The sequence below is a fragment of the Oncorhynchus kisutch genome, unplaced genomic scaffold (assembly GCF_002021735.2).
Source record: "Oncorhynchus kisutch isolate 150728-3 unplaced genomic scaffold, Okis_V2 scaffold926, whole genome shotgun sequence".
In the NCBI taxonomy this organism is placed as follows: Eukaryota; Metazoa; Chordata; class Actinopteri; order Salmoniformes; family Salmonidae; genus Oncorhynchus; species Oncorhynchus kisutch.
Window position 1 is genome coordinate 104667 of NW_022262871.1, and position 15508 is coordinate 120174.

The 15508-nt window shown below is 38.6% G+C and overlaps 1 long non-coding RNA gene across 1 annotated transcript; it reads left to right on the forward strand.

Moving 5' to 3' along the window:
- The first annotated feature begins 10758 nt into the window (after positions 1-10758).
- Positions 10759-13487, forward strand: LOC109877241 (uncharacterized). The gene is made up of 3 exons (XR_002253160.2): positions 10759-10914; positions 11867-12115; positions 13433-13487. It is a non-coding gene; the product is annotated as an uncharacterized LOC109877241 (long non-coding RNA).
- The last annotated feature ends 2021 nt before the right edge of the window (positions 13488-15508 follow it).

Consider the following 15508-nt stretch of genomic DNA (forward strand, 5'->3'; position numbering starts at 1 on the left):
TAGAGCTTGTTATGGAAAAGTGCTTATTTCTGCATTTTCAATGTTTGTAACTTGCTGAAAACAGTCGTACAGTGTTTCATAACATCTCGAATAAACATAACAAAAACATTTTTTATCCAGAGTGCTTCAAACATGATTAGAGCTTGTTTATGGAAAAGTGCTTTTCTGCAATTTCAATGTTGCAACTTGCTGAAACTGTCACGGTGTTCATTTCATCTCAACCTAGACACAGCACAGCAAAAATTGGATATCCAGAGTGCTATCAAACATGATTTAGAGCTTGTTTATGTAAAAGTGCTTATTTCTGCATTTCAATGTTGCAACTTGCTGAAAACTGTCCACGGCGTTCATTTCATCTCAAGCTAGACACAGCACAGCCAAAAATTGGATATCCCAGTGCATCAAAACATGATTTAGAGCTTGTTTATGGAAAAGTGCTTATTTCTGCATTTCAATGTTGTAACTTGCTGAAAACAGTCTACAGTGTTTTCATAACATCTCGAATAAACATAACAAAAACATTTTTTTATCCAGAGTGCTTCAAACATGATTAGAGCTTGTTTATGGAAAAGTGCTTATTTCTGCATTCAATGTTGCAACTTGCTGAAACTGTCCACGGCGTTCATTTCATCTCAACTAGACACAGCACAGCAAAAAATTGGATATCCAGAGTGCATCAAAACATGATTTAGAGCTTGTTTATGGAAAAGTGCTTATTTCTGCATTTCAATGTTGTAACTTGCTGAAAACAGTCTACAGTGTTTCATAACATCTCGAATAAACATAACAAAACATTTTTTTATCCAGAGTGCTTCAAACATGATTTAGAGCTTGTTTATGAAAGTGCTTATTTCTGCATTTCATGTTGCAACTTGCTGAAACTGTCCACGGTGTTCATTTCATCTCAAGCCTAGACACAGCACAGCAAAAATTGGATATCCAGAGTGCTTCAAACATGATTTAGAGCTTGTTTATGTAAAAGTGCTTATTTTCTGCATTCAATGTTGCAACTTGCTGAAAACTGTCCACGGCGTTCATTTCATCTCAAGCTAGACACAGCACAGCAAAATTGGATATCCAGAGTGCATCAAACATGATTTAGAGCTTGTTTATGGAAAAGTGCTTATTTCTGCATTTCAATGTTGTAACTTGCTGAAAACAGTCTACAGTGTTTTCATAACATCTCGAATAAACATAACAAAAACATTTTTTTATCCAGAGTGCTTCAAACATGATTTAGAGCTTGTTTATGGAAAAGTGCTTATTTCTGCATTTCAATGTTGCAACTTGCTGAAAACTGTCCACGGCGTTCATTTCATCTCAAGCTAGACACAGCACAGCAAAAATTGGATATCCAGAGTGCATCAAAACATGATTAGAGCTTGTTTATGGAAAAGTGCTTATTTCTGCATTTCAATGTTGTAACTTGCTGAAAACAGTCTACAGTGTTTTCATACATCTCGAAAACATAACAAAACATTTTTTTATCCAGAGTGCTTCAAAATGATTTAGAGCTTGTTTATGGAAAAGTGCTTATTTCTGCATTTCAATGTTGCAACTTGCTGAAAACTGTCCACGTGTTCATTTCATCTCAACTAGACACAGCACAGCAAAAATTGGATATCCAGAGTGCATCAAACATGATTTAGAGCTTGTTTATGGAAAAGTGCTTATTTCTGCATTTCACATGTTGTAACTTGCTGAAAACTCTACAGTGTTTTCATAACATCTCGAATAAACATAACAAAAACATTTTTTTATATCCAGAGTGCTTCAAACATGATTTAGAGCTTGTTTATGGAAAAGTGCTTATTTCTGCATTTCAATGTTGCAACTTGCTGAAAACTGTCCACGGTGTTCATTTCATCTCAACCTAGACACAGCACAGCAAAAATTGGATATCCAGAGTGCTTCAAACATGATTTAGAGCTTGTTTATGGAAAAGTGCTTATTTCTGCATTTCAATGTTGCAACTTGCTGAAAACTGTCCACGGCGTTCATTTCATCTCAAGCTAGACAGCACAGCAAAAATTGGATATCCAGAGTGCATCAAACATGATTTAGAGCTTGTTTATGGAAAAGTGCTTATTTCTGCATTTCAATGTTGTAACTTGCTGAAAACAGTCTACAGTGTTTTCATAACATCTCGAATAAACATAACAAAAACATTTTTTTATCCAGAGTGCTTCAAACATGATTTAGAGCTTGTTTATGGAAAAGTGCTTATTTCTGCATTTCAATGTTGCAACTTGCTGAAAACTGTCCACGGCGTTCATTTCATCTCAACCTAGACACAGCACAGCAAAAATTGGATATCCAGAGTGCATCAAACATGATTTAGAGCTTGTTTATGGAAAAGTGCTTATTTCTGCATTTCAATGTTGTAACTTGCTGAAAACAGTCTACAGTGTTTTCATAACATCTCGAATAAACATAACAAAAACATTTTTTTATCCAGAGTGCTTCAAACATGATTTAGAGCTTGTTTATGGAAAAGTGCTTATTTCTGCATTTCAATGTTGCAACTTGCTGAAAACTGTCCACGGCGTTCATTTCATCATCTCAACTAGACACAGCACAGCAAAAATTGGATATCCAGAGTGCATCAAAACATGATTTAGAGCTTGTTTATGGAAAAGTGCTTATTTCTGCATTTCAATGTTGTAACTTGCTGAAAACAGTCTACAGTGTTTTCATAACATCTCGAATAACATAACAAAATTTTTTTATCCAGAGTGCTTCAAACATGATTTAGAGCTTGTTTATGGAAAAGTGCTTATTTCTGCATTTCAATGTTGCAACTTGCTGAAAACTGTCCACGGTGTTCATTTCATCTCAACCTAGACACAGCACAGCAAAAATTGGATATCCAGAGTGCATCAAACATGATTTAGAGCTTGTTTATGGAAAAGTGCTTATTTCTGCATTTCAATGTTGTAACTTGCTGAAAACAGTCTACGTGTTTTTCATAACATCTCGAATAACATAACAAAACATTTTTATCCAGAGTGCTTCAAACATGATTTAGAGCTTGTTTATGGAAAGTGCTTATTTCTGCATTTCAATGTTGCAACTTGCTGAAAACTGTCCACGGCGTTCATTTCATCTCAACTAGACACAGCACAGCAAAAATTGGATATCCAGAGTGCATCAAACATGATTTAGAGCTTGTTTATGGAAAAGTGCTTATTTCTGCATTTCAATGTTGTAACTTGCTGAAAAAGTCTACAGTGTTTTCAACATCTCGAATAAACATAACAAAAAATTTTATCCAGAGTGCTTCAAACATGATTTAGAGCTTGTTTATGGAAAAGTGCTTATTTCTGCATTTCAATGTTGCAACTTGCTGAAAACTGTCCACGGTGTTCATTTCATCTCAACCTAGACACAGCACAGCAAAAATTGGATATCCAGAGTGCATCAAACATGATTTAGAGCTTGTTTATGGAAAGTGCTTATTTCTGCATTTCAATGTTGCAACTTGCTGAAAACTGTCCACGTGTTCATTTCATCTCAACTAGACACAGCACAGCAAAATTGATATCCAGAGTGCATCAAACATGATTTAGAGCTTGTTTATGGAAAAGTGCTTATTTCTGCATTTCAATGTTGTAACTTGCTGAAAACAGTCTACAGTGTTTCATAACATCTCGAAAAACATAACAAAAACATTTTTTATCCAGAGTGCTCAAACATGATTTAGAGCTTGTTTATGGAAAAGTGCTTATTTCTGCATTTCAATGTTGCAACTTGCTGAAAACTGTCCACGGTGTTCATTTCATCTCAACTAGACACAGCACAGCAAAATTGGATATCCAGAGTGCATCAAACATGATTTAGAGCTTGTTTATGGAAAAGTGCTTATTTCTGCATTTCAATGTTGCAACTTGCTGAAAACGTCTACGTGTTTTTCATCTCAATCTCGAAAAACATAACAAAACATTTTTTTATCCAGAGTGCTTCAAACATGATTTAGAGCTTGTTTATGGAAAAGTGCTTATTTCTGCATTTCAATGTTGCAACTTGCTGAAAACTGTCCACGCGTTCATTTCATCTCAACTAGACACAGCACAGCAAAAATTGGATATCCAGAGTGCTCAAAACATGATTTAGAGCTTGTTTATGGAAAAGTGCTTATTTCTGCATTTCAATGTTGTAACTTGCTGAAAACAGTCTACAGTGTTTTCATAACATCTCGAATAAACATAACAAAAACATTTTTTATATCCAGAGTGCTTCAAACATGATTTAGAGCTTGTTTATGAAAAGTGCTTATTTCTGCATTTCAATGTTGCAACTTGCTGAAAACTGTCCACGGTGTTCATTCATCTCAATACTACACAGCACAGCAAAATTGGATATCCAGAGTGCATCAAACATGATTTAGAGCTTGTTTATGGAAAAGTGCTTATTTCTGCATTTCAATGTTGCAACTTGCTGAAAACTGTCCACGGTGTTCATTTCATCTCAACCTAGACACAGCACAGCAAAAATTGGATATCCAGAGTGCATCAAACATGATTTAGAGCTTGTTTATGGAAAAGTGCTTATTTCTGCATTTCAATGTTGTAACTTGCTGAAAACAGTCTACAGTGTTTTCATAACATCTCGAATAAACATAACAAAACATTTTTTATCCAGAGTGCTTCAAACATGATTTAGAGCTTGTTTATGGAAAAGTGCTTATTTCTGCATTTCATGTTGCAACTTGCTGAAAACTGTCCACGGCGTTCATTTCATCTCACCTAGACACAGCACAGCAAAATTGGATATCCAGAGTGCATCAAACATGATTTAGAGCTTGTTTATGGAAAAGTGCTTATTTCTGCATTTCAATGTTGTAACTTGCTGAAAACAGTCTACAGTGTTTTCATAACATCTCGAATAAACATAACAAAAACATTTTTTTATCCAGAGTGCTTCAAACATGATTTAGAGCTTGTTTATGGAAAAGTGCTTATTTCTGCATTTCAATGTTGCAACTTGCTGAAAACTGTCCACGGCGTTCATTTCATCTCAAGCTAGACACAGCACAGCAAAAATTGGATATCCAGAGTGCATCAAACATGATTTAGAGCTTGTTTATGGAAAAGTGCTTATTTCTGCATTTCAATGTTGTAACTTGCTGAAAACAGTCTACAGTGTTTTCATATCATCTCGAATAAACATAACAAAAACATTTTTTATCCAGAGTGCTTCAAACATGATTTAGAGCTTGTTTATGGAAAAGTGCTTATTTCTGCATTTCAATGTTGCAACTTGCTGAAAACTGTCCACGGTGTTCATTTCATCTCAACCTAGACACAGCACAGCAAAAATTGGATATCCAGAGTGCATCAAACATGATTTAGAGCTTGTTTATGGAAAAGTGCTTATTTCTGCATTTCAATGTTGCAACTTGCTGAAAACTGTCCACGGCGTTCATTTCATCTCAAGCTAGACCAGCCAGCAAAAATTGGAATCCAGAGTGCATCAAACATGATTTAGAGCTTGTTTATGGAAAGTGCTTATTTCTGCATTTCAATGTTGTAACTTGCTGAAAACAGTCTACAGTTTTTTCATAACATCTCGAATAAACATAACAAAAACATTTTTATCCAGAGTGCTTCAAACATGATTTAGAGCTTGTTTATGGAAAAGTGCTTATTTCTGCATTTCAATGTTGCAACTTGCTGAAAACTGTCCACGGCGTTCATTTCATCTCAAGCTAGACACAGCACAGCAAAATTGGATATCCAGAGTGCATCAAAACATGATTAGAGCTTGTTTATGGAAAAGTGCTTATTTCTGCATTTCAATGTTGTAACTTGCTGAAAACAGTCTACAGTGTTTTCATAACATCTCGAATAAACATAACAAAAACATTTTTTTATCCAGAGTGCTTCAAAATGATTTAGAGCTTGTTTATGGAAAAGTGCTTATTTCTGCATTTCAATGTTGCAACTTGCTGAAAATTCAATTACAGGCTCAAATGGTCAGAAACAAATTACTTTCTTCTGAAACTCGTCAGTCTATTCTTGTTCTGAGAAATGAAGGCTATTCCATGCGAGAAATTGCCAAGAAATGGGGGATCTCGTACTACTCCCGTCACAGAACAGCGCAAACTGGCCCTAACCAGAATAGAAAGAGGAGTGGGAGGCCCCGGTGCACAAATGAGCAAGAGGACAAGTACATTAGAGGGTCTCAACATCAACAGTGAAGAGGCGACTCCGGGATGCTGGCCATCTAGGCAGAGTTCCTCTGTCCAGTCTCAACATCAACAGTGAAGAGGCGACTCCGGGATGCTGGCCATCTAGGCAGAGTTCCTCTGTCCAGTGTCTGTGTTCTTTTGCCCATCTTTCATTTTTATTGGCCAGTCTGAGATATGGATTTTTCTTTGCAACTCTGTCTAGAAGGCCAGCATCCCGGAGTCGCCTATCATATCACCTATCATATATACAATACAGTCATTGGCTTGCGGCCATACCAGCAGTAATAAGCCTGGTCTTGGAAGCTAAGCAGGGTCGGGCCTGTTTAGTACTTGGATGGTACGCTGCCTGGGAATACCAGGTGCAGTAAGCTTTTCTGTCCAGCAGGGTGTACTATTGCACTATTTAATCAGGGAGCAACCGTCTTTATGTATTACAGTTTCTCTCAATCGCCAACAAGCAAAACAGAGTCAGCAAGACACAACTTTTGCAAAACAGCAAATGCTTTTCAAAAATGTAGTTGTCTTTTTAAAACATAAAAACATTAATAAAAAAATATATTATACAGTCAAAATTGCAAATACATTAATCAAAAGAAAATGACTGCCTGTAAAAAGCTGGAAGAACAACTATCAAAAGGTGCAGAATTATGGGAAATTACTCTCATTTTATGCATATTTCACCAAACAATTTCATACACAAAAAAAATGGAATAATAAAATAAGCACATTGTGCATGATTCATTCATGGTGTAAGTAAGGACTTGGTGGACAGTATATTCTTTAGGTTAGGTTCTACTTTATGTATTTCTCTTCCTGGTGCTGGTAAGGGCACAGATGACAGACATGTAGGATTCCCGTTGAAATGGCTTAATAACACTGAAGATGTACAGGCACAGAACAGCACCGCACAGTGTATGTAGTATGGATGGGCTAAGGAACTTAGTGGTCTGGCAACTTGCCTCAAACAAAGTCTGTGGGTGTCTGCAAATAAAGAAATACATCAAGATACACTAGTGAATAACTGAATACAATCTCCAATTCACATCTCTTATAAACAACATGCATGGCTAGAACATGACTATGATGACATAATGCTGTACAGGACCATACAGCTCAATACAACGTGACTGTGACTGCACTCATTTGAGATCAAAGGGGTGCCGCCGCACATTTTCTACAAAGCACAGCACCATCATCTTCAGTACAGAGCTACAACAGCACAATGAACCTGAATACAATGTAATACCAAAATATACCCATATGCACCATACCCCTATACAATTACAGGGCATATACTTCACTTCTCTCCAGTTGATCTTCTCTGAGCTGGAGATCACCCAGCATGCTCTGCACCACTTCACCGGTGGGCGGAGCTACAGCTCTGATAAGATTGACTAACATTACTGATATGATTAACTTCAAATACATCCTAGACTTTTGTACAGTCATTCTTTTCAAAGAGATAGCGAACAGCAAGGAGCTACAACAAAAAAACGACGACACTCACCAGATGATCATTTGTAAACAAAGTTTAAAAGTTTATCTTGAAATGGGTGATGCTAACAAGTTAGCAACAACATCCACCTTGATGTTGATAACAGCTGCTGTAGCCGCCATTGTCACGCAACTACCACAACACAAGCTAACTAAAGTTACTAGAGTTAACTTGGGAAAACTACTGCTTGCCCCACTGATTATTTTCTCTTGTCACTCTAAAATTCTGCTCTAATACATTTGAATAGCAGAGGCCGTCTGTTCCGTTTCTGAAGGCCTGGCCAATCAAGTATGGTTAACACAGCATAACATCAGTGGGTGTAACATCAGTGGGTGGATCAACAGTGATGAGTGTAACATCAGTGGGTGGATCAACAGTGATGGGTGTAACATCAGTGGGTGGATCAACAGTGATGAGTGTAACATCAGTGGGTGGATCAACAGTGATGAGTGTAACGTCAGTTGGTGGATCAACAGTGATGAGTGTAACATCAGTGGGTGGATCAACAGTGATGAGTGTAACATCAGTTGGTGGATCAACAGTGATGAGTGTAACATCAGTGGGTGGATCAACAGTGATGAGTGTAACATCAGTGGGTGGATCGACAGTGATGAGTGTAACGTCAGTTGGTGGATCAACAGTGATGAGTGTAACATCAGTGGGTGGATCAACAGTGATGGGTGTAACATCAGTGGGTGGATCAACAGTGATGAGTGTTACATCTGCACTCCATTATTGGTTAGACCAGCCATAGCCAGGTGCATGCTGGTCAGATTAATGTTTACATAGCAGGTTAAGAGAACTAACCTAGCAGGTTGGGATAATTAACGTAGCAGGTTAAGATAATTCACATGGCCGGTTAAGATAATGAAGTTAAGGTTAGGAAAATGGTTAGGATAATTAACGTGGAGGTTAGGATGATGAGGTTAAAGTTAGGAAAAAGGTTAGGGTTTTGCTTAGATAAAATGCTACAGTTGTCAAACAATCAACTGGTTGTTCAACAATCATATCAGCCACACAAAACGGTCTTGAGTGGCAACAAATCTTCTCAATTAGCTGATTCACTTTCCATACACTCACTTCTGTTGATCCTCCCACTTCTGTCAACAGGCCCACTTTTAGACACACTCTATATATGCTGTTACCCATGACTCTAGCCAATGGCTGGCTGAGCTATCTAGATGTTTCTACCCAGAGACCACCAAAGAATATCCTGATTGGATATGCTTTTCTCTTAATAACCCTTCTCTTTCCAACAACAACTGAAGAGATTAAATTAGAAAATTATTACAATTATTGTAAAGACGAAATATAAATCAAAACGATCGTAATTAAAATGTCATTTTATTTTTTTTAAATGTTTTGTATTTTTTTTACATTTTTTTAGCAAGCCATTAGCCTTCTCTGAAGGCCCTCATGGTTCCCCACTGCTTGGATCTAGATGAAATCATCCTGACAGAAAATCTAGACTAGGGTAAGTCATACTATTTTAAACCATATCTGCAAAAAACTAATTTAGTTACTACAGTTTAAAAGTGCAATTTATTCTAGGATTAGGCTTAATCTATGTCCACAGAGCTGCAGGATAGAGTTTACTAGATGAATGAAGTGACGATCCATTCAGACCAGCCTTACTGATTGAACTTTCATAACTACATTAGTGCAGTCGGAAGTTCTTCATGGATGTGTAAGGTCAGAATTCAACACAGCAATAGACGGGGTCATAATTTATGTAGGTTTAATTTATGAATAGCATATAGAACCTGGTTTTACCATGAATAACCGATTTCCCAATGTTCTCCTCCTCTTCATCTTTAATGTTGACATTCGGCTCCAGTGTTTGACTGCAGTCTTCCAGCTTCACTGATGCCATCTCTGGATCCTGCAGTGCAAACTGGGCTCCACTGTCACAATCAGGACCCAGTGACTGTAGGACCCTAACCCTGACTGCAGGAATGTGCACCAGAGCTGTTACCAGATAATTTAATGTTAATTTCTCTACCACAAGCCTCCTCCAAGTTGTTTTAGAGAATTTGGCAGTATGCCCAACAAGCGTCTCAATTGCAGACCACCTGTATGGTGTTGTGTGGGGAGCGGTTTGCTGATGTCAATGTTGTCAACAAAGCACTCCATGGTAGCATAGCGTTAGGGTATGGGGGATAACGAACACAATTGCATTTTATCATGGTCATTTGAATGCACAGAGATACCATGACAAGATCCCGAGGCCCATTGTCCTGCCAATCATCCGCCATAATGTCTGAAGGACCTGTACACAATTCCTGGAAGCTGCAAATGTCCCAATTTTTCCATGGCCTGCATACTCACTAGACATGTCACCCATTGAGCCTGTTTGGGGTGGTCTGGATCGACGTGTACCACAGCTTGTTCCAGATCCCGCCAATATATAGGAACTTCGCACAGCAATTGAAGAGGAGTCACAGCTAGCAATGAGGAATCGGCCCAGAAGCGGCCCTCTTCCAGGGACCGGTGTTGTGCCGAAAATGGGGCAGTGTGGAGATTTTCGGTACAATACCGTCATCGAACTACCAGGTGGAGTAACGCAGTAACCCAGTGTCTAAGACACTCTACTTCACTGTAGTAACCCAGTGTCTTAGACCGCTGCGCCAATCGGGACAGTCCATCCGAAAAGTTTTTAATGCTTATCAATTGCCTTGCACAAAGTATCAAAATACTAAAATACAACTTAAACAGGACTCTTAAATCATTTAATTTAAATAGTATTTTTTGATCACAGAAACAATGATAAAATATGGACAAATAAATTAATAATGAAATGTCAATTACATAAAGCAGCCCGTGTAATCATCTGCCAGAGAGTAGCCCCAGTCGGTCCGAGACCCAAGCAATACATTTGGGCCCGATAACTCGGTAATACTGCCTCAGGCGGGCCAGACTCGGGCCATGACGTCGGCCGAGTCTGACTCTCAGCCGGAATCGGCACAGATGCACTGTGCTAGCTGGGATGGGACATCATTCTAAAGACCACAATCAACTCTATGCAAAATAGATGTGTGCCGGAGGAGGCAGCGACCCCTTCTCATGTACTGGGGTTGGGTCATCCCAAGGAAACCGGAATGCACGGACGGTGTTAGTGGGGGAACAGGAAGTTCCGGACAGAAGCGCACCATTATTCAGTGTAAAGAAAGCGCCAGAACGGTGCAGTCAATAAGATAACATTCTTGTCCTTTTCTATTTATTACTACAGGTATGTAATAGCACGTTTAAACATTCTAATATCGAAAGAACATGTCGTACCATTTTAGGTAATACATCCGTTAAGGTATTATCACGTTGGGTAAAGGTGTGATGTGTTATTTTTGTGTCAAGCCGAGTGAAGAACGTGATAATGTTAACTATTTTACAAGTTGCATAGTTAGAGCCTTTGGGGTTTGTCTGAGTGGATGTACATAGTTTTCTCAAGGTACTTTCATAAAGAATATATTGACTGGAAATTTCTGAATTCGTTTTACAATATATTAGTTTTGTGTAAAATTCACAAGCTGGTAAAATGGCGGCGCCACTCGGTCTGCGTCAACAGACTTCATTCCAGGCAGTGTGGCTGCAGCAGAGAGAGACCATTTCACGGTTACACTACTGTTTTAAAGTTTAATGTAGTGATTATCAGTTTTCTACGTGTGTACTAATATTCAGACTCTTAAGTTATCGTTGTCTATACATATTACTATGGTGTGAACGGAAATACTATTTGGTTTTTGATTTAAATAACACAGTGAAGACAATGTTATTCAGGAAATAGTACATAGTGCTGCCTGAAACATACTGCAACCTTGTACTAAATGGTTTTTGAGTCATTTCTGCATTTATGTGAATTCAGGAAATCTACCATAGATAAAGTGCGCTTAATTGTGTAGCCTGATTTAAAGCGTAAACGTTGTCTAATGTGAAGGAATTCATGTTGTGTTGTCAATGTTGAGCTACCAGATCTATTGAAATGAGATCAGTGCGTGACTTGGACAGGAGCTGAGTATCGGCACCTCAAATGTATATTGTTTGAGCACAAATTCCTCTTATAGAATATTAGCTCAACAGTATTGTGTAGCTCCTGCACCTAGATTTAAAGAATATTTTTTGAGAGTAAAGAAAGTGCCAGAACTGATAAGACAATAACTTGAGTCTTTTTCTCTTTATTACTACAGGCCGACTCAGATTAAGTCTGAGGCCGGTAACATAAACAGTGAGGACAAACGCAGCCTGCCTCTCTCCTTCCACACTGAGTCCAAACCTACAGTCACTGGGTCCTGATTGTGACAGTGGAGCCCAGTTTGCACTACAGGATCCAGAGATGGCATCAGTGAAGCTGGAAGACTGCAGTCCAACAATGGAGCTGAATATTGACATTAAAGATGAAGAAGAGGAGGAGAAGATTGGGGGATCTGTTAGTCATGGTAAGAGCAGGTTCTATCTATCCAAGTTTATGTACTGGCATAGAGCAGTGGGGTGGAGACACTTGCAGAAGTTGGCCTTTTATGGTAAGAGCAGGTTCCATCTAACTAAGTTTGTTGTTCATTACAACTTCCCACTGTGCATGAAAAGTTGCAGTATAACGGTTTCAATGAGAAGGTAGATGTTATTTCATGCTACTGAGACTTGTATGGATGACACCAGTATTGTCAGCATTTGTTTTATTCACTGGTCTATCTGGAGTGATCAGAGAGGAGACTAAAGAAGTGAAGTAGACAAACTGCCAGTGTTTTAAAGTTCTATGAAATGAGTCTGTAGTTACTAACCCTTGTGATAGTGAGTAGAGGATGATATAGCTAATCATTTTCATGATTTTTGAGATACTTTTAGAATAGTTTTATCATCAATCTACACACAATACGCCATAATGACAAAGCAAAAACAGTTTTTTTAAAATGTTTTCACATTTATAAAATATTTAAAACAGAAATAACTTATGTACATAAGTACTCAGACCCTTTGCTATGCGACTTAACATTGAGCTCAGGTGCATCTTGTTTCCATTGATCATCCTTGAGATGTTTCTACAACTTGATTGTTGTCAACCTGTGGTAAATTCAATTGATTGGACATGATTTGGAAAGGCACACACCTGTCTATATAAGGTCCCACATTTCACAGTGCATGTCAGACCTAAAACTAAGTCATGAGGTTGAAGGAATTGTCCGTAGAGCTCCATGAAAGGAAAAATTCACAAGCTGGTAAAATGGCGGCACCCAGTCAGTCTGCATCAACACACTTCAGTGCAGGCAGTGAGGTTGCAGCAGAGAGACAATTTTACAGTTTCACTGCTGTTTTCAAACCAAATGTAATGATTATCAGTTTTCTGCATGTGTCATATTCAGACACATTCAGTTGTTTCTGTCTTCATCTATAAATGTTACTGTGGTGTGAACAGGACATACAATTGGTTTTTGAAGTAAAACAGTGAATACGAGTAAGTAAAATAGCACAGTGCTGCCTAAAACATACTGCAACCTTGTACTGAATGTTTTTTGAGTCATTCATGCATTTTTCTACTATAGGTTAAGTATTGTCTCAACCATATTGTGGAGCTCCTGCACCTACATATAAACAGTACCGGCACCCAAAATGTTTATCGGCAACTATTTCAGTCCAAGTCAAGCACTGAATTAGAGAATTGAACAAGAAAAAATTATATATTTTTAGAGAATGAAGAAAGTGCCAGAACATAAGACAATAATGTTTGTCTGTTTCTCTTATACCACTTTCTGACTCAGGTATGAGGCCGGTAACATCAACAGTGAGGACAAACCCAGCCTGCCTCTCTCCTTCCACAGTGAGTCCAAACCTACAGTCACTGGGTCCTGATTGTGACAGTGGAGCCCAGTTTACACTGCAGGATCCAGAGATGGCATCAGTGAAGCTGGAAGACTGCAGTCAAACACTGGAGTTGAATGTCAACATTAAAGATGAAGAAGAAGACGAGGAGAAGATTGGGAAATCTGTTTCTCATGGTAAGAGCAGGTTCTAACTAACTAAGTTTGTTGTTTATTCCAACTTCCCACTGTGCATGATAAGTTGCAATAGAATGAGTGTGTAGTTACTAATAACCCTTGTGATGTTGAGTTGATGATTTAGCTCATAATTTTCTTGACTTACTTTAATAGTTTTTTATTCCCCTTTTGTATTGCACAGCCTTCTGAATACGTACAGGTAGCCTAGTGGTTAGAGAGTTGGCCAGTCAATTAAAGGCTGCTGGATCGAATGACAAGGTAAAAATGGATCGTTCTGCCCCTGAGCAAAGCAGTTAACCCACTGTTCCCTCGGCGCCAGAGATGTGGATGTCGATTATGGCAGCCCCCCGCACCTCTCTGATTCAAAGCGGTTGGGTTAAATGTGGAAGACACATTTCAGTTGAATGCATTGTTGTACAGCTGACTAGGTATCCCCTCTCCCATTCAGAAAGTATTTAGACCCCTTGACCTCTTTGGGACTCCCGATCACGGCCAGTTGAGATACAGCCTGGAATCGAACCCGTGTCTGTAGTGATGCCTCAAGCGCTGAGATGCAGTGCCTTCGACCGCTGCGCCACTCGGGAGCCCCTTGAAGTGTTGAAGGTCCCCAAGAACAATTTTTTTTACATATTTATTAGTTCCAATTAGGACAATCAACAATTACAGAATGAGTCATAATGATATTTATTCTACCAATAATAGATACAAGCAATGATGTCCATCTGTTGATGGATTATGTTGCATTTGTTACCATGGGTTCATAATTTGCTGAGCTCGAGCTAATTTCTGGTTTTTAATTTTTAATACCAAGATTTTTAATACCAAGATATGTGAAACCTTGTTCTGTATTCACAAATAGATGCTGTACAACTGGATTCAGTATCTTGTTTGAGGAAAAGGATGGAAGATTTGGTTTTACTAACTTTAAACCCAAAAAACGGACAAGTTATTAATTAAATTGGAGAGGGAATAGTTATTTAGATCTGTTAGGAATAAGAGGATATCATCAGCATACAGCTCCACTCTTTGTTCAAAATCTGTTTTAATTCCACTAATTAACGGTTGGGCCCTTACTGCAATGTCAAAGGGTTCTATAGCTAAAAGAAAGAGTCCTGGACTGTCTGGACATCCTTGTCTCGTGCCCCGAAAAATCTTTAAATGTTGTGAAATCAAGTTGTTAGTGGCAATGTCTGTAGTGGGGTCAGTATATCATCTCTTAATCCATTTTACAGAAGTAGTTCCCAAATCTCTGAAATAAGACCACTCAACTCTATGGAATGCCTTTTCTGCATCAAGTGAGAGTATGGCAGTATCAGGGGACCCTTCACATGTGCACTGTTTAGTACTCTCCTTACATTGTGAAAACCTTGGTTTTTCACAAAACCATTTTGGTCTTGGTGTATTAGATATGGGAGCAGTCTATCCAATCTCCTGGCTAAGGCTTTAGCACTAATTCTTGAGTCGGATTTCAGAAGAGAAATTGGTCAAAATGTGAAAGTTAGACTTTCCCGACAGTAGTCATGCCTTGTGATTTGGCTACACACAATCCACAGCTAGGATATTTAAGGTAGGTTACCTGATCCTGTCAAACGGGTTTCCGGAACGAAAGACTACAAAACTGAGAGGTGCGGTTGGATCCGGCTCAAATGAAGTACCAACCTTTTCATATTATGGAGTAGGGCCATCCCAAGGATCCCTGAATGCATGGACGGTTGCAACAAATCTTTTTTTATAACTTAAATCAAGATAGACCACAAGCTGGTCATTTCCAATGGGAACAGATGAGTCATAGTGGGCAGTGCCAAGCCCGAGCTCCTATTGGTGCATTCTAGCACAAAT